We start from the raw sequence: 24844 nt of genomic DNA on the forward strand, positions 1-24844 counted from the left end.
TGATTTTTTTGCGTGAAAATCTAGCAATTTTGTATTATTACTTATAAGTAATTACGTAAGATATTTTTCTGAAGTTTTCAACTCTCACTTTTTCATACGAATGATTTTTTTTATAAGGTGTGGAAAAAAATGGAGCAGTTGCCCTGGACATTGAGCGCCCTCAGGTCCTCTTCAACTTCGAAAAACCATCGTGTACGTGGCCTTCCACGAAGCCTGTTGCCTCTCCCGGGTTCTCAACTAAATATTATCTTCGCTTGACGTTCTTCCGGCATACGAACAACGTGTTCAGCCCACTGTAGTCTTCCGTGGTGTATAAGCTTAATGGTGCTGGTACAACTCGTGGTTCTTGGGACGCCGCCAGATACCGTTTTGGCCGAGTATTGTTCGTAGCACCTTACGCTCAAACACTTCGAAAACTCTCCGATCAGCCTTCTTTAACGCACATGTTTCATCACCGGAAGAATCAGAGTAGTATACAGTGCGAATTTTGTCTTCGTTTGCAGACTACGGGACTTAAGCTGGTTACGAAGTCCGTAATAAGCCCTTTTGCAGCTGCAATACGCATTTTCACCTCGCGGGTAATATCATTATCGCACGCCACTAAGGTTCCAAGATACACAAATTCTACCTCCACTTCAAATTTTTCACCATCCAGCACCATTTCACTACCACCCCCACTAATGAACCCACGTTGATTGCCAGCGACCATGTACTTCGTTTTGCTGATATTGATCGTGGACCCAATCCTGTTTCCCTCTTTAAAGGCGCAAAGGCCTCATCTGCGGCACGGCGATCAATCTCGATAATATCGATATTGTCCGCAAATCCCAGGAGCATATGCGATCTTGTGATAATGGTATCGCTTATTTGCACATCAGCTCTCCGATTCGCTCCCTCGAGCGCTATATAGAACAGTAGATTCGAGAGTGCATCACCCTGCTTCAGTCCATCTAAGGTAACAAATGATGTCGATATTTCATCCGCAACCCTTACACTTGATTTCGATCCGTCCAACGTTATACGAATCAGCCGTATCAGTTTCGCCGGAAAACCATGTTCTAGCATAAATCACTGAATCGTACGCCGCCTTGAAATCAATAAACAGATGATGTGTCTGCAAGTTGTACTCCCGGAATTTATCAAGGATTTGTCTCAGGATAAACATTTGATCCGTCATTGATCGGCACTCACGAAAACCTGCTTGGTATTCACCGACGAAGGACTCTTCAAGCGGTCTCAATCTGTTGAACAGAATATACGAGTCATGACATAATTTTGTATTAAGGAGGATTATCCCTCGGTAATTGGCACACCCCAGTCTGTGCCTGGAGTTCAGCCTGGAGCTTGTCCTTCCCCGCAGCCTTATTGTTTTTCGGCTCTTTAATAGCTTTTCTAACCTCATCTTGTGTAGGCGACTCCACAGATTGTCCATCGTCGCTAATATTTATTCTGTTCACCGATGCACCGTCACTTCCACTATTCAACAAAGTCTCTAAGTGTTGCTTCCACCTTCCACTTCGGTTTTATCTGTCAGCAGATACCCTTCTTGGTCGTTGCACATGACGGAAGATGGCGTTGTATTTCTCCGCACGCCATTGAGAGTCTCATAAGACTTCCGCATATCATTCTGCTCCATTTTTTCCTGTGCCTCGGTAATCACTTGTTCTTCATGCTCTTTTTTCTTCGTGATGTGGGTTCGTTTTTCGGCTGCTCTTGCTTCCTTGTACCGATCTCTATTCGATCGGGTACCCGACACCAACATCCGGCTTCTGGCAACGTTCTTCTCGTCTGTCACTCTCTGACACTCCATATCGAACCAACCCGTCCGGGATCGCCTCTGTGCGGTACCTACCACTTCTCGTGCTGTTGTGCTCTCCGCTCCATGGATTGACTCCCATAGATCGTTGATGTTGTCGCTAACGTTGATTGCACTTATCTGTTTGTCGAGCGACTGGCTGTACTCAGCTGATACTCCTTTCGCCGACAATCGCTGGATGTTGTAACGCATCGTTAGCTGTAATCTTTCGTTCGATACAGTTGACAACCGTGATCGAATTTTACTGATAACGAGGTAGTGATCAGAGTCAAATGTTCGGACATCGATAACATACGAGAAATGGCGCCCATCCACCAGAACATGGTCTATCTGGTTGCAAGTTTCACCATTTTGGTGTCCCCAGGTGTGCTTTCGGATGATCTTTCGTGCAAAGTAGGTGTTACTGATGGCCATCCCTCTGGCAGCAGCGAAATTTACTAGCCGTAGGCCGTTGTCATTGGTAGCGGAGTGAAGGCTCTCCCTCCCTGGGACGGAAAATGTCCTCTCTACCGACTTGAGCGTTAGCGTCTCCTTTACATAGTTAATATATACGGCCCCATATACCAAGATTGTATATATTATATTACTTATTCAATTCTTAAAATATCTGATAATTAAGTAATTAAGTATATGTCTAAAATTCTGTAATCAGGTTTTAACGAATGTGAAATCATTTTGAATCGGTGTTAAATAGCTGTACGAAATACTATTATTTTATTTTGCGCCGACAGAAACCATTCAAATGAAATGATTTCAGTTTTATTTGTTAGGGAAATGTGTCGATCGCAAAGCTTTATTTCCTCCGCCAAAGCCTCAAAACACATCCATGAGAAGCTTTAAGAGCTGTTGGCACAAACTGGTATAATAAAGTTCAAACAGGTCCGGCATGAAGATCAATGGTAAAATAACTGCCAACCACAGTAAGTATAAATAGATTAAGGTGAATATAAAATTAAACTTTACCCCAGCATGAGCTTTGGGGCATATCAAGGTTTACACATTAGATTTTATAGCTTGTTGTCATCAAAGCTTTTTTTTGTTTTTGTGGAATCAACAAAGAATTCTGTTCCATTGTGTGCTACTGAAAATTGGGCGGAATAAGGGTTCAACAGTTATTTAGAATATACGAGCAAGTTGTTGAAAAGCTCACGTTTGTTTTAAAATTGCGTAGGATTGCCAATCCAGAGATGGCGAGTTCGATTTTCGGTCCGTTCAAGGATGTTTTCGGGTTGGAATCTTTCTCGACACCCTGGGCATAGTGTATCCATTGTACTTGCCACACGAGATACATACTCATGCAATGGCGGGCATAGAAAAGCTTTCAATTATTAACTGAGGTAATGCCAACAGAATACTAAGCTAAAAAGCAGGCCAAGTTCCAGTTATTGAAGATGAAGATGAAGATGAAATTTCAATTGTTGACGGTAATTTTATATATTTGTCTGTATACCCGATCAGGAATACATAACAAAATTATAACTCAATTCTATCAATGGTTGTTATTTTGTAACAAAGTTACAAAATCCTATGCAAATAAAAAAAAATATATCCCCATTATATCCAACCAAAAATAAATTTAAAAAATACATAATGGAATTTAAAATAAGCCTCTACTGTCACAAACGAAGATTGCGTTCTTGGTCTCTGGTGAAGGAACGTAACAAGAAATTCACTAAAGAGTTCAATTTTCAAAAAATTAGTTCACTATCATAATGACAGCCTCGGAAATAATCGAACGATTGAATGCGGGCACAGTAGGTACGTTGAAGGTACAAACAGATTTAAAGCTTCTCTTGCATTCTGACTGCCGACTGTTGAGGACCTGTTTAGTGGCAAAATCAGTATTCCAACGTAAAAGCAAATTAGAAGGTGTGAAAACTAGTGGAAAATATAAATGGCAGGAGATAGAAGTTCTAACTGTATTTCCGAACAACGCTTAGGGCGTGAATTATAAAAGTAGGAACAAATTTGGTGAACTGTGAAACCACGTATGGCAAGTATGTTTGTTAAACAATAGGGTCCATTGTCCAAGCTCTAAGGTTACTTTCTCGTAATGCTAGGTTCAAAGCCACGTTGAATATCGCCCTCTGAGAAGTGTGACAAAGCATAAGACGAAAATTCAGATAGAAAGGTAAATTCGTAAATTACGTCTGTTTCAAAATGTAATCGTGAATCGTTTGAAGATTCTCCTTCAAACGAGGGTACACCCTAGGGCCAACCGCCAGTCGCGGTGACATCGACGCGTTGATCGACTTTCCGTTGATGATGATGATGCAACTCAACATCCGAGCTGCAGCATAACGGTGACGTCACACCATCATTTCATTCACCACGATATCCGCGAGCCACTACCAGTGTTTCACCTACTCGCTAATAGAGGGCCAACCGCCTTTGCTAGGTAGAAATTTGTTGCAAGTTTTTGCTAGGTACACTGGGACAGAACCCGTAAAAAATTGGAAAACCACACGTGGCCGTAACGAACGAATTCGAATTCCGTCACCAAGTAAGAGCTCTTACCATCCGCCGCTGGGGCTGGACATCGCTGGAACTCCGTCGTCGCTTCCGGAAGCTGAGAAATCAAGTAAGGTCGACCTATTTGTGATTACTAACCCACCAAAAATAGTAAAAAGTACACAAATGACTATAAGTGAAAAGCTAGTTTTTGTTGTTTGCCAGAAAGCGATTAGCCATAAACCTGCGCAGAATCGTATTAGCTACCAATAAACGCACCAAGCATAAGCTATGTTACAAAGGCAAAGCGTTAGTTGTTCAGTTTGAAGGTGAGAGAAAATTTAAATCGTAACGATTTTATTATATATCGTTTAGAATAGGCTCTGGGAGGGGAATCCTTAATGGTAAACCTCTCACCCTGTGGCTTGTACATATTTTGAATAAGATTCTTCTTTCGGTTTGGTATCGGTTGCGCTAGAGTTGTGAGTGTGGATTGAGGCTTGAAGAAAGGACTCGCCCTGAGAATTCCTGGCCGGGTACGGGACTTTCTGAATGAGTTTTGAGAACGCACCTTCGCGGCAGTGTAAAAACTGCCTGGCGCTTAAGTGAAGGCTGTTAATTCCGTCCGAACCTTCTCTTCCGCTCCCATGTCCCGTTACAATTTAAAACAACGTGTGTTATAATTAGATAATTCGATAAAAATGTGTCTTCGGTCAGTTTTATTTCATATCAAAATTATAACAACATTAGTTATGTATATTTACACGAAATAATTGCCTACATTTTTTGATATTGGAAAAAAGCGGAGGTAATCACCTCCAGTATAACTTGAATCAATGTTCGATGTTAATAGCTAGTACAAAGTTAATTGCCTACATTATGAATGGAAATCCGGCGTTGTAGCGTATCACATGTTTATACGTGATATAGGCAATTACCATGAAAGTAGATTTTTGTACCTCATAATCATATCAACGGTTGTTATAATGTCGAAATGAAGGTAACAACCTCTGATATAATTATGTCACGGCTAGAGGGAATTTTGATATAATTTTTGTTATTTTAACAACTAACCAGCCAATTTTATAACAGATTTTGTTACATTATTTTTCTGAAATAAATAACTCCCCTTGTTATAATTTTGTTATGCATTCTTGATCGGGTATTCTCTGAATATATGTGTTTTATCACTTTTAATTATTAAAATCGCCAACCACCTGGATCACATTTTCACGTTTTCTTACCATTATTCACACAGAAAATGGCTTGTGAACCACAAAACCAAATCCCAAGCGTATAAATAGTAGGGAAGACTGGGGAGACTTCTATTCTGAATAAACTTACGCGGTTTTTGCATAGGCTCTCTAAGAAATATTATATCATTTAACTTTAATGATATGTGACAGTCTGTAAATTGTTATTGCTACACAACCGATTTTTTGGAGTGCTGTCAAAAATTAAATTTAAAAATATTCGAGGAGAATTGATCCCTTTCCAAGAACTTGCTTTGATAAAAGTAGAAAGGTGCTCTCAGATTTTTTAAAATATTTTTCCTTTAAATACAAAGATTTTCCGATTTGCGATTTGCGATGAGCGATTTTTGATATGGAATTTGAAAGCGTATGCAATCTTAGAATTTGGGAAGATTTGATCTTTTTTCTATGATATCTACTCTACTCAATATTTTTTTTAGCCCACCCTCCATCAAATCAGTCACATCTACAAATGTATATTTTTTCGCAATTTTTGTGTATGGGTGACAAATGAAGCATCAAGTCTTCCCAAGATTTGTGCTGTGAACAAAATTATAGCAGTAGGAGAAGTTGTTCAAACAAAACTACTTCGGGTCTCCATAAAACAGGGAGGGGGATCAATCAAGTCTCCTTACCTTCCCCTACAGCCTGCAATGGAAAGAAAACGATGGGGAAATACAAATCCGTATTTATTATTTTCGTATGTCAGGTTAAAAACCCAAAGATAAGAAACATACAGGGTATTTAGACTACGTACAATAACACGTGATTAACAGATTCTTGATAAGAATCGTCATTCTTAACATAGCGTTATTTCGAAGTGCTCTCGGCCGTACTTTTTAATGTTTTAAAATATTATTCTGCTCCAAAATATTACTACAATCTATTCGGCCTTGCAAAAAATCTGCAACGAGTACATCCCGAGCGGTGTTACGATTATTCCTTTGTTGGTCCAAATCGATAAGCCGGTAGCGTCTTTCATAACTTGGCAGGCAGACGTAATGGATCTCTCCACGGTAGTCTACGCAGTGCAAATCGTTGCACAGAATCAACTCGTTCTGTATCGTTCATATAATTGAGATTCCAAACAGCGGAGCAATACTCCAGTAACGACCGCACCAGTGAGCAGTACAGAGACTTTAGACAGGAAATGTCAGTAAATTCTTCATCTATACGAAAGATAAAGCCCCGGGGTTTGGAAGCCTTACCTACAACGTACGAGATGTGCATGCAGTTGAGAATCCAGAATTATGCCCAAGTCTTTGACATGAGTCAGACATTCTATGATGGTATTCAAAAGCGTGTAGTCGAATCTAACAGGATTTTTTATCCGATAAAAAGTTCTCGTCGAACATTTGGCCGAATTAGTACGAAGGAATCAGATCTGCAGTCGCCGACAGCACCGGTTAGCCAGTGGCCGAAGAGATACGATCGGAACCATTCCAACAGAGTGCTATTCACTCACTTCACTATTTTGTAACAAACCATATGACTTTACGAGAGAATTTAAGCTTAAGTACATGGAAATGTCTATGTACTTCAAATAAGCTGATGAACAACACGTTTATACACTATAGTGACGAGCCAGCTTAGTGCTGTAAGTCTTCATAATAAATACAAAAAAAGGTTTATACACTGTTTCCTTTGTTTTCTATTTTTGTGGAACACCAACAAAATAATAATTCCTGATCATAATGTATCTCAGAAATAGAACTTCTTTTCTATCCATGAAGATGTACTGGGATCGAACACTTTAATTATCTTCTCATGGCCTTTTCGAGTATTCTGACTAGTATGGCTTGATTCATCTGATGTATTCGGCTGTGCTTCTCCGGTAGGTTGCGTCGATTGTGGTCGAATCCAAAAGCGAACCACTTCCCATCTATTATTTGCTGCATCATATGCTTCTACATCTCGTTGACCGGACTGGGCATGTGCTATGAGATTATCCAAGCATGTATAGAATTAGAAAACTAAAGCATAAGATATAAATTCAGTCAGGTTACCTTCTAGTAATCCGTAAGCTAATGCAATCCAATAAAACCATGACCTTATTCTCATGATTCCCGATTATTACAACTGAAATCCACCAGAAAACTGCACAGTCAACAAGAAGGAAGGCGCTTGGCCAAGGTTATCACACTCTGTTCGACTGAAGATGAATTTTAGTTCCTTCACATTGTAAGTATAAGAATGAACAACGCTATCAACGCTAGACAGCGGATGCGAGAATAAACCTCAATCATCGTCTGTAACTTGTTTAGGAGGGAATCCCCACACCATGAGAAATCCATGATAGCTATATGATCTACCCGCGTCATTAATTGAATTAGACTGAAACGGATTTTATGGAGCATATGTATTGATTTAACACGCACCCGCATTATTTATTCTCCAAACTATTCAGTTCGAAAAATAACCACACGAGATGCTGCTTTTATATCATTTCAACATGTGATGTTTAGCCTAGCCTTGCGCACAACAATGCAATATGTATTGTTAATCCGAAGAAATTCTCGGTCTGAAATATTTTCTGCTTAGATAAATCTTCACTGCTAGGGTAAAGTGTACAATTGCGTTTACCACACAAATCACATATTCTGTCACTGAGAAGCATGAAAAGTTATCATAGGAACTGTGAAAATATCCATTAAATCAACAAAGCCGATCAATTTACAGTGTAACAATTGATTATTTAAAACATTATTCATAAACATCAGTTCTAGGGTTATGAATGGCTAATGTTACATCGATAATAAGGAGAAGGCCTTTTAGATCAAACATTCTAAACAACAAATCTCGCTTAACTTTTCAAAAGGACCTAAGTAACATTTTTTTCATGCATTAATTTGAATAGCGCAATCAACTGAAAAACGTGAAAGCTTTTGATTGCAATACTCAAATTAATTCATGGAAAAAATGTTACTTAGGTCCTTTTGAAAAGTTAAGCGAGAAATGTCATTTCAGTCGATAATAATAATGAACCCATCGAAGCTGTACGTATTTTCGTCCCATTGCCAGAGATGTTTGTCAAGGAAAACAAATTTAGTTTTATGAACTAGTCTATTGTTTGAAAGCATGAATATAAAATCACAATTTAATCTCTTTAATGGTGATACTGTCTTTTACGTTACACTCGTTACAAACTTAGACACCAAGATCAACCCACCATTTTCGAAAACTTTTTTAATGAAATTACTAATCTTATTCAAATACAATAACATGCAATAGGACACATTTTTTACGTTTATCTAATATATTGCGTCAAAGTCGGCTAAAAATATGCAAGATATAAAAAAATATCAGACAGACACACAGGCAAGCATCATTTCAATTCGTCAAACTGAATCGGTTGCTATATGAAATACGACTCTTAGATGTTTCGATGAAAAGTATGGTTATAGTCAACTTCATTGCACTCGGTAAAAATACGCTGGACGAGTACGTGGGATGTTATCTAGCCGGTTTCGTTGACGACCGCTTGACAACGTACCAGATCTTTACTGTACGGCAAATCCTCCAAAAATGCGATGAATACGAGGTCCCAACGCACCTAATTATCGATTTCTAGGCGGCATACGACAGTATGACCGCGTAGAGCATGCATGCCTAAACTTTTCAAGCCACGGGACAATTTTCAGAATAACCACTTGCTGACGGGCCAGGAAATATTTTGTACATATTTTTGATACATTTTGAAAATAACCAACGTATTTCTTTTCAAAATGGCGTTTAGTTCACGATATTATTGCTTTTGGACAATCATTTTTTCGTGTGCTTACTTTCTTTTTTCTCTTTTGTGGATTCTTTCCAATTTCAAATTGCTTCAATTTTCAAGTGTCACAACGCGTGTTCTTTCCCGTCATTGCCGGAGCTCCATTAGTTGTTAGGCCTTAAGTTTTAAATGAAAAATTCAAGCTCCTTCATACAGGTCTTAACTGCTTTCCTATGGTCTCTGGCACCTTAGTATATGGAAAAGTCATTAGAAAATAGGAATCGAATCTTGTCATAAGACGAGTTTGTACAATCCCATTGAATTCCACCACTTAATTGTATCTTGACAGATACGTATTTCGACCTCAACAGTAAGGCCGTCTTCAGTGTCTCGTACTTGACTCGACTTCGAGTCTTATGACAAGTGAAGACATTCCACTGAAAAGCTCAAAATAATTTTCTTAAAGGTATCGAATGTAAATAAAACGTTTGTCATTGACACAGGAACATGAAGGCCTCTACCTTTGAAGTGTTTCACATTTACTTATTAAAAACTACGAAAAACATGATAAAATAATGAATAAATTCAACTACTCCCGACTCGAAATTCGTCCACCGTTGATGGATTTTGAATCCAAGAATCAAAAATCCGTAAAGCTATTTTTGATCTAAATATTTGAATTGAAGCAATCTGATTGACTAAACTACCACTGTAAATACACAGAAAGAAATAATGAAAAATAATCAGCGCGTAAAACTTGGAATGCGGAAATTTACGCTTTTCTGCGCTGAAATGATCCTCTTGCCAACAAGATTGCTTACAACTTGTATGCGATATTGACGATTCACGTCAAATATTGTATACATTTAGGCTATATCCCGTGTGGAATTACGCTAACAATGGCGTTCCATTTATGTGCATGATTTTGAGCGTAAATTTCAGTGGATTTTTCTATCTGTGTAGTTCGATACGCACCTTTAACTTTTGGTGCAATTATGCTCTACCGGAAAACAAAATGGCGGCAAAAACTCCGCGTTTGGTGGGTGGAGATTTGTTTTTGATTTTTGTTGTTTTAATTTCAAATCCTTCTTTCCATTTCTATGCACTAAAAGCTTACTGCCAAGTATTTGAACAGGATGGGATGAATTATTTATACATTAATTACCTTTAACCCCCTTTAAGTTGTTGATATCTCATGAGGTAGACGGATTTCGGTGCTGTACGGATTTCGGTCCCGCACGGTAGTTCTTTCCTTCATTGGGATCAAAGCTGCTAATTCCTATGTGATTTGAAGATGATCATAAATGCCCCTTATGAAGACAGCTACATGTGTCTTTTTTTACATTAAGTATTTTCATCGATTGCGAGCAGGTAGAATCAGAAGCAGGTGGATTTTTAACGTAACGTAATTTTTAAATCTTCTGTGAAAACTTTAACTCTTTACGAGAAACTATTTCTACTGGAGGAGGTTTTTCCTTTAGAGCACACGATATCGCCAACAGCCGATATGCATTCCCTAATGAGTTCTCCGCCCTGGAAAGGTTTCATCCGTATTGCCAAAATCTCATTAACAACTGGCCCATGCTGGATTATTCAATTATATGCTTGCACAGATTCAATTTTTTATTCAACCTACACTGCCGTGAATCGCATTTTTGTACCATATGAATAGGAAACCCAGCAAAGAGATTGGACGCGAAAATTTTTCATCCTTAGTTTCAAGTGTCATAACTTCCAAAGATTAAAATGCAAAAGAGTGAATATAAGCTGAATTTTGTCATAATGGAAATAGTGCAATACGGCGGTCTTTGAGGCTATTCCATTAACAACACCAATGAAGCATCTTGGAGTAGAGAACTGGAGAGGAAAGTGCGATTTCACTATGAACTACTCAAAAACGGCGCTGCTTCAGAAGATAAGTAACTTTACAGATATTTTATGGATGCGTAGTTTAGTTCCACAAAGTATTCCCTCCAGATCCTAGCGTGAAGCGAATCATTTTCCTAGTTCTATTCATATTGAAACTTTCTTTCATCTCTATGAAATGCACCGCTTGTGCCACTTCATTTTCTTGGCTAATAATCCAAGTTTTGTCTCAAAATTGAGGGCGCCTGAAGCCAGTAAATATTTGTTGACCGCCGAACAAAAATGGTTAAATATCTTTAATATTTATTTGAAGTGTAGAGTGTTTTCAGTCTGTTTTTGGTGCATTTTTGGTGTTTCTATCCTCAATGATATTTTTCGAAAAAATATGTGCATGTTAATGAAGAAAAGAACTAATCTTGTGTACCGCCGTCAGGGGGTGACAATGGGTCTGGGGGTGAGAATGGGTCATCGCTCTTAAGGTCTCTTATATTTTAGTCTTCTTGCCCTCAGATACATTCAATCCATTCTACAAGCTTTCTAAGTAGTTGAAACATGGGTCACTGTTCTCACCCCCATTTGACCCATTCCCCGACGACGGTAGAAGAGTGTAACAATTTTAGTGGAACATATTGATATATTTTGAATATCATTTTTAGTGATGCATATTATATATCCAACATCGTTCATTTTAGATGGAAATCGATTCCATGGAATATTGTTGGTTTTTCTTAAAATATTCTGCACCATATAAAAATTTAAAAACCGATACGTTGGACTATCTATATTTTACGTGAGCCATAAATCAACTATGGCAATATATACTTTGAACGTTTTAGTTCCACTTCTACTAAACCGAAAAATGAGAACGTAATCCCCGTTAAACTATGAGTAGCTTTGAATCGCGATCAGATAATAATTCTAAGAGTTTAATTAGTACTTCTTCTAACGAATAAGTCAAATTACAACATGTATAACAGTAACGAAAAAATATGTTTTTTGGCTTCCCGTCATACGTGCCTCTTTCATTTTAGTTTTTACTGATAACATATGCGCTTTTTTAAAAAAATTGTGTTTTCAAGTAGTACTCATCGAGTTATTTAATAGAAAAATGGAAAACATGTATGTTGTAATTTGGCACATGCGTCGCTTTTTCGCATTGTGGCAGTGTAGCCCTCGGTTGGTTCGTCTCTTACTGTCTATAATTTTTTAATAAGGCCTTTACAAATATTTATTCAACATTTTGTCCTACTGGTCTTCGAAAGATCCCCCCTTGAAAATCATATAAAACTATTCGGATTTGTTAAAAAAAAGTTTTGAAAATCCTCAAAATTACCCGAATTTTATTTTGTTGCCCCCTCAAAATATTATTTTTTGGCAATAAAATCCGAGGGGGAGACAAAATAGTTTTTAAATATTTGTATCGGCCTGATAAAATTTTAATAATTAAAATAATTTTGCTATTTAAATTTGTTTTTTATATTAGTGATCAATCTATAGTTGTTCTGCGACACTAACGATTTTGCTCGATTTATTTGTTTAATATGTGTAGTTTAGTATTTTTCCACAATATATGCTGGTAAACTATCGAATCGAAAAAAATTAACCTTCCCCGACGAAAAAAAAATCTGATATTCCACAATGAATGAAAAATCAGTAATGTTGGAAATATTTAAGACATAATATCAATAGATCAAAAAGTAAACATAATTCGAATTCACAGAAGATCAATAAAATATTGTACAAATAGTTATGATGTTATACAATCTGTAAATTTCGTCAGATATCTGCAAACTAATGTGAATAATTTTATGGTCAACGTGAAAGAGAGCCAACCCGAATAGAAAATACATTGTACATAGTACATTGTAAATACTCTTATTGTTGTTCCCATAAACGTACAATAAATTCTATTGACAGAAAAATGTTGACAATAGAGTTGCAATAAATTCTATTGTAGCGGCAAAAATTTATTCGAGAAAAAAAACGATTTTTTTATTTGTTACGGTAACCAACAACTCAAACAACTCCAATAGAAAATTGTAAAACTGCCATTTACAATAGGATTTATGGTGGAAAACAATATTCTTGATTGTTATTCTATTGTGGGCAGCAATAAAGTTTATTGTAATTACAATTAAGGTTTAGCTGTTTTCTATTAAAAAAAAACTTTTCTCAAGTTCAATATTAATAACTCGTTTTCTAAATGTGTACTTGTTGTATTTATCATTGAATAATATTTTCAGAACATGTGCATGTCTTTTTGTTATATTTTTATTATTCACATTATAGACATTTATTGTCAGTTGAATTATTTTAATAAATAAACAAAAATAAACAATTATTCACATCATATAATAGGAGAAACTTGACACACATGATCTCCCCTCTTTTATTCATTTATTTATTTTTTCGGAAACTTTTTCGATGTAACATGCGAATGTAAGCTTTTTTGCATTATACGCGGAACGACCGCGTGGTTATCGAAATGTCCGATACTGCAGTGCTGGTGAGGAAAGAATATTAAAAAATGAAACAATCAGTTTTTTGACCCTTCCTTCGGAAGTGTCTATAATTTCACTTTGCATGCGTTACGCAGACGTGTTATGTATTAATCTATCAATAAACCTCTTGAATTATGAAATAAAATGTATGGCAATTGAAACAAATTCGCTTTGATATTGAAAATATAATTGCAACAAGTGATATGATATGAAAATATGCTTATTTTTCGGATTTGTTTCAAAGAAACAATTGGTTTTAATTGAGGAACAGATAGTAGCATGTACCACAAAACCTTCTCAGAAAAGCAAAAACGTAAAAATTTGAAGGGATTTCAAAAATTTCTTTAGTGAAAGCTAGATAACAAATGTGAGCATGTTTTGAGATACTAATAGACCACTTATATGCATGTATGTGTGCGTATGTGTGCAAATTCCAAAATTTACTACCATATAAATCTCGTTCATTTTAAGGTGTTAAACATCATTAGTTTCATAAAATTAGGCAGCCATAAGGCAAAATATATATTATTATTGAACGCTATTGAGTTTCGTTCAGATCAATGACTGATTAAGTTAGTTCTGGATAATTTAATATCAAGGTCTCTGGAAATTACGAGTATACATGCTGCCAGCGTTACGATAGTTTCTAACCAACCATGTTACCACATGTTACAATACATATTCAATCCGACGAGCGCCTGATAGATAGGCAACCTGACGTACAGTGCGGAATTATTCGTTTTGTCGTCACTCAACCCATGGAATCCGCCTTTTGGTAGGCAATTATTTTTGTCATTTACACTTTCAATCGATGTGGGAGGTTGAGTAGTTTTATCTCGTTTTAAATACTGGAGTCTGATAATATTTCCTCTTAATTAAGGAAGGGTCATAATCTCACTGTAGGTGGATTAATCTGGGTTTTTGTGCTTTGTGTTGGACATAGGGTGATCGCGCGATTATCTACATGTCCGGTTCTGTTGTGCGGGTGGGTAAATTAATAAGAAAGTGAAACAATCAGTGCAGGTTTGTTTGTGTACGTTATGTATAACGATCGTAGATCGCGTCCATGTTTTCTTCATTAAGCAGAACGATCAGCCGGTCATCAAAATTGTGTTTTGCTTTGTGCGGTAAGCAGAACAATCGGCCGGTCACCGAAATTTTGTTCTGCGTAGTGCGGGTGTGTAAATTAATTAGAAAGTTAAAGTTTAGATCGCGTCCAGACATGTTTTCTTCAGGAAGCAGAACGATCGGCCGGTCATCGAAACTTTGTTCTGTTTTGTGCGGTAAGCAGAACGATCAGCCGATCACCGAAATTTTGTTCTGCTTTGTGCGGCCTTAAATTAAAATTATTAGTTTTGTTTTCATCGATCAAACTACACGCTATACACGGCATACCGTTTACCAAAACGAACCCTGCCACACTCCCTACCCCATATATCCAACATCCCAGTGATTTCTCGTGGAAGTGCAGATGACTCGTCGGCTTCTATCAAAGCGAAAATCATGTCAACATTCTCCTACCCATTCCTCAATTGATCTGCATTCGGACACGGCCGGCGCTGGTATTGCTTATTTTTGGGTCACCAGTTCTTACACATTGAGGATGATGTTAGTCCCAAACTTCATCTGTTGGTTCTCTGTGTAATTACAGCTGACCTGGCAATAACGGAGGAGCAACCGTGGGCGGTCAATCATGCTCATGCTCATGCTCATGCTCATATGAATAGGAAACCCAGCAAAGATGGGACAGATATGCGATTCACGACAGTACAGTATTTATTAATAATTTTTTTTTTTTCATATATTTATTTGGTAGGTACTTTGTGTTCTTAACCGCTACTGTGCCGTGATCTACTGTGGTACTCTGCTGTACAGACTCCACACAGAATCTATTTTTAGATGTCCATTATTCGTTATTGTTGTCGTTGCCAGTCCATATCATCGTGAGTCCATTGTGTACTTTGTTCGGTTGCCATTAGTCGAAGAACGTTGGAGGAATGCCTCCGAGAAGAACAGTTTTGTCTGTCGTCATCAGGCAGCCGTGTCGGTGAGGCGCGTTCCCCAAAACGCCACCGTACGGACTGCGCTTCTAGTGACTGACAAGGGTTTGGTGGAGGGGCTGGAAATCGAACCCATGACCATTCGCTTATGAGGCGAACGTGTAGCCAACTACGCTACGGGACCCCCCATTTATTAATAAATATTAATACAGTTTTTATTAACAAAGTGTTCGGGCCGGTTATGAAGAAATTATTTCTTACACGCCGCGGGCCACAAAAAAATGGAGCCAAAGGCCGCATCCGGCCCGCGGGCGTACGTTGGGCAGCCCTGGCGTAGAGGTATGGAAAATCATAGACGAGAACAGCTTTCTCGGGAAGCAATAACGGGATCAAAGCAATAAAGGATTGTGTGCAAACTTGTGTGAAATCTCGGGAGAGCACTCCAGTTCGTCCAAATCCCGCCGGGGACTACGCCAAAGTGACGGACTTTCGCGTCTGTTGTTTGATATTGCGATAGAAAGTGTCCGGGGTACGATTTTAGCAGATCCAGTAAATTCATTTGATTCGCGGATGATGCGTAAATTTTTGGCCAAACATTTGAAAACGTGCCTGAACTGTGTACCCGCCTGAAACGTGGGGCAATAAAAGTTAGACTGGAGGTGATTCGAACACTAAGTATATGATAGTGGCCGAGCGTGACAGGACCTGCCTGTGAAGCCGTAGCTTCAGATACCTTCGAGGTGGTCGAGGAATTCTTCTACCTTGGATCCTTGCTAACGGCTGATAATAATGTTAGTTTTGAAATACGAAGACGCCTCATCTGTGGAAGGCGGGTCTACTACATGCTCTAAAAGTAACTGCACTCAAACAAGATTCACACCCGCACCAAATGTATCATGAACAGTACTTTCATAAGGCCGGTAGTTCTCTACGGATATGAGACTTGGACCATGCTTGAGGAGGACTTGCAAGCACAGCCGATTACCCCGAGAAACGCTTTCCTCAAAAGAAATTATAGTTATGGATCTACCTCTCATCAGCCCTGCACTGGGGTCAAGCCTATTCTGTCTGCGATCTTCCGCCTTTCCGGTCCTACGTGTGAGTTCGGAGATAGGGTCTTCGATTTCCTTCTACAGGCAAGTACAATGTTCGTTCGTGTATTTCTGTAGAGGCGCATCCACGTTACAAGTCGTGGGTAGGACAAATAAGAGAAATACCGATTTGTGCAACAGCTCTGGTGTTGATAAATCGATGCATATTTTAGAAAAATTGGACTTCCGGACCTTCCGTTCAGACCCTCAAATAGTTTGTGAAATTTTCATCAATTTCAGAACAAATATTGCTTTTTAGATTAGCATGGTTGTACATATCGTAGTTGATCTTTGAATCAAAACGATAGTCAATGTAGGATAAGGAGTAAAATTAATTCAACATGGATGATAATATAAAGTTCATGAATTCGTGAACTAACGAGTTCACGGTGTATTTTTTCGGGAACAACAGTCACGGATTCGGGAATACAGTCACGTTTTCTGGAAAATGTGACTGTTGTTCCCGAAATTAAATCACGGTGTATTTTTGCTGGTTCACGAATTCGAGAACGCTTTTTTTGCGTGTAAATAATTCATTTTACGATGTTATTTAAACACATAGACACGAAACCCGTGTTTCCCTCAATCATGCTCTCGATGCGCATTTAAACATCGATAACAAACGCTTCCAATGTATTTCGCATGATAAGCGATAGTACATTCTATCACATACATTGGGGTCGGTTCTTACGTGACTTGTTATGTGAGAAATCTAATTTTAATTCAGTTTTTGAGAGATTTTCGGGATTTACGAGGATTGTTATATAGTTTTTGATATTGCTATTCCTAAGAAAACTTTCCTTTTTCCAGTTCATATTATAGGATTCCGCTGCCAACGCTTTATATGTTTCCTCTGCTGTTTGACATGGCATTCTACGATGACAACATCATGTGTCAAGGTTTTGCTTCAGTGTTTTGAAGATTTCAAGCTTGCGGTTCAAACGGTTTATACCTTCCATGGAATGTTTCAGAAGACAACTCAGATGATATCGAGGATGATATGTTACTAGAATCATGGGTAGGACATTGGCTTTACTGTCCCACCCAGGAAAATTCGTGCGTAGGACATGTCCTACTTGTCCTACCTACTCCCGGCGCCACTGTTTCTGTCATTGATGTATTTGTCGCTTCTATTCATCAACCATCATCAAACCAGCTGCTTTCTACTTCCACGAAGAAGTGCACATGTACAATATGCAGTCCCAAGAAAGCTTCTACTGTCTTAAGCACCACGAAATATCTCCATTCAACGTCGACTAGCCATCATAATTTTTCAAGCCAACGTTTTCGTTTCCCCATCGAGCTGAAACTGGGACGCACTTCTGCGACTAGCCCACAAGAAACTCCAATTCTGGTGAGTGCAGTTGAGCCTCCGCTGCCAGCAACTAACAGGCGTCCCGGTCCTGCGTCTGAAATGGAAAATGAGGTCTTCCGAACTCCTACCGCAAATATCATGTCATTCTGAGCTTTCCATACTCTGAATCGAGTGCCATTTCCAGCCTACCCGCAACTAACACCAACTGGACACCGACACGAGTTAGCGTTTATGACGAAATTACCGAAGCTTGCAGCGTAGACAATCAATTTGCTTCAAGCCTGCCTCTTTTAACTTCTACCGACAGGACACCGGGACGCACATTTGCGCATGCCTCAAGGAAGCCCCTATTCCTCTGGAAGGGGAAGATGGATTCTTCCGAAATCTTACATCCGGCAAGTACAACCAGTTACCGGTATTTTCCGTGCCTTAGTGTGTCTCAATTTCCAGTACTTCCACATCTGCCTAAAGAGAGTTGGGCTCTCCGCCACCACTTGTTTCCGATGTAAGAACTGCTGCCACAACATCTTCGAATATCTTGGTATACTCCCAAAACGTCGATGAAATCAATAGCTCTATAGGGCACTGCACGGAAACATCTCTTTCTCTTTCGTTCCTCATAAATTTTGACGTTTACTGGCCTTGTTGTTTTCTAATTTCTTTGCAGCGAGAAAGGGACAAAGCAGTCCGTGCAGTGCCCTATTGCTGAATACCATGGCTGCTATGATGTGTCCTCTTTTACCGAAAGCTGGCTCAATGATAAGACCTCTACAAATCAGCTGTTCGACGACTCATACTCCGTTTATCGACAAGACAGGTAACTTTCCAATAGCAACAAAAGCATTGGAGGAGGTGTTTTATAGCTGTTCGCTCTAAATAGTTTCAAATCCCGACTGGTCAGTCCTCCTAACAATACATCTGTATAGCAAAGCAATTATGGATCGTCATATCTACTGTTGATGGCACTCCCTATGTCTGCGTAGTTTACATCCCCCGACTGAATCAACGACGCAGTCCTGGTCGAAAAGCACATTTATTCACTTAAGTGGGTGGTTAAACAATTAGGACCAAAACAACAACATCCTGGGTGATTTGAACTTGAGCTCAATCACTTGGGAGCGCCATACGTTAAAGTTTCTTTTCCGGTCACTTCAAGATCCTTGATTGGTCATTGGTCGGGCTTCTCGACGCGTACAGCACAGTAGGATTGAAACAAATGGATGCAGTTGAAAATGAAAACGATCGAATACTTTAGGGCCTTTCACAAATTACGTAACGCTCTAGGGGAAGGAAGGGTTCAGGCCAGAAGTCTGTTCAACCTGTCTTTACGTTGTGGCAACTTCCCAATACTGTGGAAAATATGGCATATTGTACCAGTCCATAAAAAGGGTTCCAAGCAAGCAGTGGAGAATTATCGAGGTATAGCTATTTTATCGGCAATACCAAAAATGTTCGAAAGCCTTGTATACGATCGACTCTATGCGTGGATTGAACCCAGGATTTCAGTTCAGCAGCATGGTTTCTTGAAAAAACGATCTACAACGACCAATTTGGCAGAATTCGTGTCGAGGACAACGCAATGGATGATGGACGGTCTGCAAGTGGATGCAGTTTATACGGATATGTCAAAAGCATTCGATGTAATTAACACTAACGCCATATTGTCTGTCTTGGGAAAGCATGGCATTGAAGGATCAGTACTTTGCTGGCTGCGAACATATTTGGAAAACCGGATTCAGTACGTTAAGGTTAATAAATCGAGATCTGAGCCGTTCCGAGTAAATTCTGGTGTACCGCAAGGCAGTTATTTGGGCCCTTTACTCTTCATCGTCATTATGAATGAATTGTCGGGTTTCCTGGAAGGCGTATAAATATATTCTTATATACGCTGACGATATTAAAATTTTCATCCCAATACGTCGTTTCGAGGACTGCTGGAATCTTCAACGAAATCTTGATCGCTTCTCAAATTTCTGTGCGAAGTTTGGCCTAAAAGTTAATATATCAAAATGTAGTGTAGTATCGTTCTCCAGAAAGATTAACACAATTAATTTTGATTGCCGTGTGAATACAATGCTGATAAATCGGACAACATGTACAAATGACTTAGGGATTGAATTGGACCGACGATTAACTGATAGCAAAGGCAAATACAATGTTTGGAATGATCAAACGTCTTGGACAGGATTTTGATGATCCCTATACTATAATCGCCCTCTACGTCGGATTGGTCCGTTCAAGTATAGAGTATGCAGGCATAGTTTGGCAACCGTATTACGAAACACACAAATCAAGAATCGAAAGCATACAGAAAAAAATTGTGCGTTTCGTGCTTCGAAATCTGGGCTGAAGAGATGCTTTACCCAACTATAACTCGCTATGTATGCTGGTTGGGCTCGATACATTAGAAACCCGGAGAAAGGTAGCTGACGCGCTCTTTTTAAAGGATATTATTGACGGAAAATATGTGTCTCCTTACTTGTTAGGACAAGTTACATTTTACGAAGGAAGAGTAGGTTTAAGATATTCTCGACAATTTCAAATTCCCAACAGATTTCAGAACTATGCTAGAAATGAACCGATGTATCGTATGATGTCTCTGTATAATGCAAACTGTGAACGTTTAAATGTAATAATGTCTAGAGAACAAATCAAACATGTACTTAGTCATAGTTTTTATTTGAATGACCAATGAATGTTTGTATTTTTAGAATAAGATAATGGGCATGCTGCCTACCATCAAATAAAGCAAATAGTCAAATAGACAAAGGCCGAGAGTTATGATTAATACAAAAAAAATGAACATTCCACACAAAAAGTGTTACGAGGGGGAGGGTGGGGGTCCAAATTCATCAAATTTAGCGTTACGTAATTTGTGAAATAACCATTACCTTTGCTTCGTTATTGACGAACTGATGGACGCGCACGCCTTATGGATCCTGTACACCTCTGGTGGTGCAAAGGGTCGACTTGAAAGATCTCCATCCTGAGCGTTGCCCGGCTATCGCTTTAACCTGTTGCCAGGTAAGATTTGGGTCGACTTATTTTATTTCTTTATTGAGGCTTCGCCGCCATGAGCCTCTGGGTCTGCCTCTACTGCGATGTCCCGCTGGGTTCTAGTCTAATGCTTGTTTACAGATTTCGTTTCCGCCCCTACGTAGAGTGTGGCCGACCCAGCCCCACTTCCGATCCCGAATTTCTGTTGCTATCGGCCTCTGGTGACAACGACGATGGAGCTCGTTGTTTGAGATCCAGTTGTGAGGCTACCAGGCCCGAATTATATACCGCAGGCATCTGTTAATAAACACCTGCAGCCGTTGAGTGTTCTCCACTGATACACACCATGTTTCGCTAGCGTATAACAGCACAGATTTCACGTTAGAGTTGAAAATTCGTATTTTGGTGCGTTCACTTATCTGCCTGTTTTTCCAGATATTTCTTAAACTCGCAAAGGCAGCCCTTGCTTTCTTGATCCGTGCGCCTATGTCGATCTTGGACGCGCACGCCTCAGTGTACAAAACCACGTGGATTCGACTTCTGAAGACCCGCATCGCCACACTGCGGTCAAAGATTGATCGATTGACACAGTACAAGCAGGGGAATCGATCAACGAGGCTAGTTCGGAATGTTGCTGAAATTGTGAAACCCACAGAACTCCTTGATCTCACCGAGGCGAACATAACTGAGATCCTCTACAGCCATGTATAGCGGTTGAGTGCACTTGCTGAATGACTGCGACGTTATGGAGAATATTCAAGGAGCAAAACCGAATGTTCAACGTCAACGAAAGGGAATTCAGTTCTACAACCACATCCGAAACAACAAAGCCGACTTTGGTAATAAACCATAGAGGACGATTGTCATTACGGTTCCCTTTGTTATCGTCCCCAAACATGTTGGGTACCTATCTGTCAAAACGTACTGATTTTTCCTTCGTTAACATTTAGTGCCCTATCCTCGCCAGCAAAAGATGTTTCGCCAGTGACGACAGCGACAATGTTCCTCTATAGTTTAATACCTTTATTATTGGGCTGCACCAAGGTCCGATTTTGTACATAATTAACAACCTGGTCCACGGGCGAATGGAAAAAATCATTTAATGATGCAACACGGTACTAGATAACTCCAGGCAGCTACCGGAGCTCATCACTAGGGGTGTCACTTATGTTCTGCCGATGGATCGGAACACTTTGAACCCAGTCAATAATGCGTCTTTAAAGTATGTACAAAGTGTTGTCATCGGTAATAGCGAGAAGGTGCACAACCATTGCGACGTCAACAACCTGATGACCGAGGAACGAAAAGGTTGTCGACGCAACACAAGAGGCTGCAAGGATCCGGTCATCATTGATGTAGTCGTTTGTGAACAGGCAGAAGGGCAGAATGCCTACGACTCACTCGTACCTTCTTAAGGTACTGCAGTTGTGAAGGATAGACAGTAACGTCGCCAGGCCAATGCAGCACGCTATGGGAATGTGGAGCATATCCCTACACATTACCGATGGAGAAAAGGTGTTACGGTCCAGGACTCTCAGCATCAGGAGCATATTGCAAGGTTATACCATTAGTCCTCTATGGTTTTTTCTTGTCATGAACCCTCTTAGCAGAGCACTCAACCAACACAACTACATATAGGTATAATTTGAAGAGTGGGAAATGGCGTACAAACATTTCGCACACCTTCTTTATGTACGATTTGAAGCTTATTGCGAAATCTATGAAGAAGCTGCACCAATTTATGCGGCTTGTAACGGCATTCAGCAACGACATTCGGATGGAGTTTGGTATCGATAAATGTCGATCTATACATCTACACCGGGGTCACCTGATGGATGCAGACAGTTTCCGTATCAACGAACAGGAAGAGATTCGAAACATGGATGAAGGCGAAACGTACAAGTTTATAGGTTCCCTGCAACTTATAACTTTTTTATGAAACCGAATAAAAATCTCAGTGACAAGACACCCCTCGAACTAGTTCTCAGGGCCGGCTTGCTGCTTGGTAATCTGAGGGGCTTCGCGAACAAGACAATTATCTATCTAAAATTATTGTTTGGGAGTGGATTGAAGGAATATTTTTAGGGGAAGAATTTAGTGTTTATTGAACAGAATGGCCTTTTTAAATAAGATAGAGGTTTTGGATGAGTTTTATTACCAACTATTGGCATTTCTTAGAGTGCGCATGAACAACTTCTGATAACGTACCGACACTTTTGCTTCTTTATGTGGCTGGATATGTAGACGATCCGCAGGCGCCTGCAAACGCTCGCTGGTGCTGCTGGGTTTCTAGAGCGAACAGGTGGTGGATGTGACACGACAAAAGGAAAAATAATCGTGATGATTCGAGTATTAAAACCACAATAGGCTACATGGAAATCACCTTATCAAGTAACGGAGAACCAAATCGACCACGTTCTAATCGACGACAAATTCTTCTCCGACATCCCGAACGTTCGCATTTACCGCAGTGCGAATATTGAATCCGACCACTACCTCGTTGCAGTATGTCTACGCTCAAAACTCTCGACGATTTACAACACGCATCGGAATCTTTTGAAGATGACTGGAAAGATATTCGATCCGTCATTGGAAACACCGCAACCGCTGCACTAGGCACGGTGCCCCCGGATCAGAGGAACGACTCCAGGAAATCCAGGAGGAGATTGGCCGGCTGAAAAACAACAAAGCCGCTGCAGTTGACCAACTACCAGGAGAGCTGCTTAAACACGGAGGTGAGGCACTGGCTAGAGCGCTGCACTGAGTAATTACCAAAGTTTGGGAGGATGAGGCTCTGCCGCAGGAGTTGATGGAAGGAGTTGTGTGTCCCATCTACAAAACGGGCGATAAACTGGCTTGTAGCAACTACCGCGCAATCATATTGCTGAACGCCGCCTACAAGGTACTCTGACAAATTTTATGCCGCCGAGTAACACCAATTGCGATTTTCACGAACTCTGCCCAGTTATTAGGTTTCGCCGACGACATTGATATCATTGCAATTTGAAGGACCAACGCGCACTGGGAGTTTTCGAAGAGTACCCTCTATGATGAGGTGCAGATGGCGGACGATACGTGGAGGAGGCGAACGAACAACGAGTTGCATCAACTGATGGGAGAACCATCCATCGTTCACACCACGAAAATCAGAAGACTGCGGTGGGCCGGGCACGTAACCAGAATGTCGGACAGTTACCCGGTGAATATGGTTCTCGACAACGATCCGACGGGAACGAGAAGGCGAGGTGCCCAGCAGGCAAAGTGGATCGATCAGGTGGAGGACGACTGCAGACTGCAGACTCCGTGGTTGGCGACGTGCAGCCATGTACCGAGCTGAATGGAGAAGACTTTTATGTATTGCAATAATAATAATAACCACGACGTGTCCAGAGAAACCATGCTGAGAGGGGAAAGCTCCTTAACGAGTAGAGAGTGCACCCCGAGCGATAGACTTCCTTACCGGCTATGGCTGATTGGCCAGAAGTTCTTGTTGGTCCTTGACGAGTTAGGCGAATCAGACATCTGTCTACTAGACAAGCTGGTAGGTAATGGTAGGAAAAGGTCCTGATGACTAGACAATCTGCACCAAAGCTGATTGCCACCACTCACTTTAAATTCCTAAGGACACTTTGACTTGCGATCTAAGGCAAACTAACGCCTTTTACTGTCTGAAGCGATGGCGCTTCTTGGCTTTCCAACGATTTTTTATCTTCCTCGATTTCCACCAGTAGGATTGGGTGGAGGTTGTACCACCCTTTAGATTGCTGCTCCTGATGGCCTACTTAGCGACTTTCGAAATTCGGTTTTGTTGTACCCCAGCTTGTATGCAGTTTTATCCA

General features: G+C 40.0%; 1 long non-coding RNA gene across 1 annotated transcript; it reads right to left on the minus strand.

Annotated features, from left to right (window-relative positions):
- Nucleotides 1-6196: 6196 nt before the first annotated feature.
- Nucleotides 6197-7762, minus strand: LOC134208530 (uncharacterized). The gene is made up of 2 exons (XR_009978681.1): nt 7527-7762; nt 6197-7457 (listed from the first exon to the last, which is right to left on the minus strand). It is a non-coding gene; the product is annotated as an uncharacterized LOC134208530 (long non-coding RNA).
- Nucleotides 7763-24844: the final 17082 nt, after the last annotated feature.

The sequence above is a fragment of the Armigeres subalbatus genome, chromosome 1 (genome assembly GCF_024139115.2).
Source record: "Armigeres subalbatus isolate Guangzhou_Male chromosome 1, GZ_Asu_2, whole genome shotgun sequence".
Lineage (NCBI taxonomy): Eukaryota > Metazoa > Arthropoda > Insecta > Diptera > Culicidae > Armigeres > Armigeres subalbatus.